A 3,979-nucleotide genomic window follows, 5' to 3' on the forward strand; every position below is an offset into this window, starting at 1 on the left:
TTTTTGTTGATCTCCACCACTGGTATAGCACGGGGGAACTCTTTGTTTGAGGGAAATTGGACAGAATTGCCAAAACAATAATTACAAACATCACCACAAGTATTAACCATAATGAATATTTTCACTGTGGAAAAGAAATTGTTTTCTTTTGTAATGTCATCTTATTGGTTGCACATGAAAAGGTCAAACAAGGTTGAAGATTTCTTGAGGTTTGTACTGGTGGCAGATTCACTTTGATGCTACTTTCTGCGAGATCTCCATCATAGACAAAGTACGGCACGACCAAATTGAATGACATAATCTCTGGGAGCTACGGGAAGCGGAGAGATTTACCAGGACTCCCAGCGGGTCGAGCAGGTGACTGACAGATGGAGCTGGGCTGGCCGGCCTGCTGACCAGCTGGTTCTCCACTGCAGGGAGGCCGCTGTCTCCCTCCGCTGGGCCACTAATCCTCTTCTACCACTTCCAGTCACAGCCCTGACCTCGTGATCTCACACTGGTACCACAGTGACCTGCTCATGACAACACAGCACTTTCTCGCAGAGAAATGTCTCAGCTGCATTGCGAGCAAGTAAAAAACTAAGGGCACGTAAAGGCTGGGTAGCAGAAGGCTGGCAGATCAGTCTCAGCTGGGAGTTGGCGATGTGATTTGTGACAGTGTGATATTCCCTGACATGATTTTCCCTCCACCAGCCTCCTGCTGTGTTGACACTAAGCTCCCGCAGTTTCAATGCAACATCTTGATCTTCTGCGCCCCACCTTTGGCTCCACATTCTTCTTCCTGCTCATTTCTTCATGCATCACTTCTTTCTTCATTTCTCTGTTATTTCTGTATCTCAGCACGTAGCAAATTCACTTTATTTCACTCCTCTGTTTGTACTTCTTAAAGTCACCCAACAGAGTTTGCCATCTGTGATATATGCTTGTCAGAACACAACTCTAGCCAAGTTGGATATGCTTTTGCTAATAAGGTTGTGAATCTTGTCCATCTTGTTTTATGGCTGCACAATATCAGCACTGGTTTGTTCTTTCTACTAAAAACAAAGGTTCAAATTGCAATTTATTCCACAGGGATCAAGACTGAACTAACAGAAGCAGCAATTGTTGTAGTAGAAGAAGAAAGAAAACGTATAGAGTAAGAAGTGTGAGGAGAAAGAGAAATGAATCAGGAGAATGACAGAAAGAGTCAGTACATGAGGTATTGGCAGAAATATTCTGCTTAAGACATTTGGCTAACTTTCCTACCTCAAATGAAGTCAGTCTTAATGTTTATGCAACAAACAGGCTCAATTAAATTGTCAGGTTAGACTAGTTTAAGACCAGTCTGAGGCCAAGACTAGTCTTAAACTAAGTTTATGCAACTGGTCCCTTGACTCTTAAGCAAAGGAAGAAAATATAAAGCTTTGGAAAATGGCAGCTGCACTCGGAGTTTAGGGGGATGTTAATCTTTCCACACAATATATACCTGCATCATGTCAGGCTAATATCTCTTGTGACAAATCGATGCAACTTAGCAGGAGTGTTGCAGAAAAACGTGAAATGCTTGCAAAACAAATGTTGCCAAAACAAAATCACATTTTGTGGCAGATAAATGGGGGCTGTAAAATTGTCTGGCCATCATAGATGCTGACACCAGCAAAAAAACACTTCCCATGGATACAACTCACCGTAACCAACACCTCGCTTCAAATCTTCAAGAGTAAAATTTAGATGCTGCTCTTTTCCTCTGAACTGCTTCACTGCTATTATACAGTGGAATGAGGGAGAATTATTACTTCAATCTGTTTTTCCATTTCAAATGCCCTCGCTGATTATTGCTGGAGAATCACAAAGTCATCCTCTCTCCTTCTCTCTTAAAGCAACTGACTCAATTTTACAGAAACTTCACTAATTCTGCCAGACTCTGCTCCTTTTATAAAGTCTTCGAATGACTTGATGGCATTTTAAGTCATTAACAGTGATTGTGCAATCATAGCTTAGCAACCGTAACAGCAGCACAGCAGGCCTGTCAAGCTTTAGATTTCTCCACATGCAGTGTGCATGGGGCTGTAGAAAGAGAGATACATAGTGTTTAAAAAAATAAAAAATAACTGTGTATTTGTCTGCTCAGCTAACTTGAGTATGCCAGGCTAGTTACCTACAGACAGTAGTAACCTTGTGTTACACACAGGTTACATTTTTAAAAAGCCCAGTTCAGGGCCGCCACATCCACTGCATGGGAGCCGATGTACCGGCCCTAGATGCTACTACCTGTTATATTAGAGTTTAGGGTAATGTTAGTAGCTCTGTCCTGCTCTGTACTGGATTTGTGGATGTTTAACAGAGATTCTTTGACAAACTGATCGGTTTGCCCTCATCCTTGAAGCTTTTTCTCATGTAAAAATGAAACATACTGTTTGAAAATACAAACAATAAAAAATAAATCTAACTTGTGCTGTTTGTCCAAGTAACTTAATGTATTTCTATAGTAAACATCCGAATGGCATTATGTTAGAAAGACACCTACAGTAATCTTTTTTCTTATAATCTTGTAATACTGTACTATAATACCAGGACTAATCAGCTCTACCCTGCAATACAAGAACATGTTGCTCCTCTATTTCCATGTCTACTACATGTTTCATCAACTGCTGACTTTTTGCCAGGGACATGTAGCTTTAGCCTCAGTCTTTTTAGACTGGCATGCATGGCACTGCATTAGCATGATATCATATATGTAGCCATCAAATGCATATTTAAGACCCTTTTGTTGGGTTCTCATTCCATACGACTCAGATGGCGACACAGTTTTCGTTAATGTTAATGTTATCTAGCTACTAACATAGCTAATAGCTAGCTAATAAAATCTGCCAGTAACAGCTGTCATTTCTGCAGAGGGTGGCAACTTGTTAGCCATGGACTGATGTTGCTGAAGGCAAGGTTGAATGCCACTAGAAGGCACACACTGACTGACCAGCCTCGTTTAACCAACCATGAATGACAAGCCGTCAGCACAGGCCTGAAGACTGACAGATACATGTACTAATTTAGGACAATTATGATGCATATCTACGTATCCACACATACAAAGACAGTCAGCCAAGAACACCCATGGGCTCTGTCAGTCCAATGCCAGGCACTCATTAGCTTTTACGTAACTGTCTGTGTCTCTCCTCATGCCAAATGTCCCAGGGACGTCTTCTGGGGGGACTAACAAGCTGTGTGTCAGCTGGGAATAATTTTAGGGGTAGCACGAACAAAACCTCTTGTAGTTTTGATGTGAATGATTGCTTTGTCTCCCAAGGAATGTTGGGTCGTTCCAAAAAAGTGTTACGGGCACAAAAAAGCTTCATCATTTATTCGGGGATGGGTTGTAGGCAGTTCTCTGCTTGTTTTTTCATGCTGTGGAGAAATGAGCGGATGGGTTGCACGGTCCACAGATCTCTGGGCTGTCCTCATTACAGCCTCTAATGTCTCCAAATCTGAAGCCCAGAACCACAAGGCTGAGAAAATCGAAAAGATTTCTGATCCGTCAGCTGCCATGAGTCATACTTGAGTCATGAAATGTATGAGGGATGATTGTGTTATTTTGTTTATAGCAATACCGGAGCAGTTGCATCAAACGGCTGGGTTTTAATTTGGATTTTTGTATGATGAATCATATAAATGGCCATGACATTGTCTCTTCTAATGGAGATAATACTCATCACAGAGAGTCTAATGTCTCCTGAGAAAATATAACCCTCTGAGTGAACTGACTTATCCAGACTGGCTGCATCTATAATTCACCATGAGCAAACACCTTCTCAAGGGTAAGTTTGGAGCCTTACCTTCAACAACACCAAAAGCAGAACTCTTAACAACTCAATTTATGGAGTTCACATAGGCACTGCACTATTCACCTTCAAGGTACAGAGAGTTTGAATGAAGGGGTGCTCAACCATGGCAGCATGCACCTCTGCCCATAAAGAACTCCATTTTAATTCATAACACAGGCGAA

This window comes from Siniperca chuatsi, linkage group LG15, assembly GCF_020085105.1.
Source record: "Siniperca chuatsi isolate FFG_IHB_CAS linkage group LG15, ASM2008510v1, whole genome shotgun sequence".
Lineage (NCBI taxonomy): Eukaryota > Metazoa > Chordata > Actinopteri > Centrarchiformes > Sinipercidae > Siniperca > Siniperca chuatsi.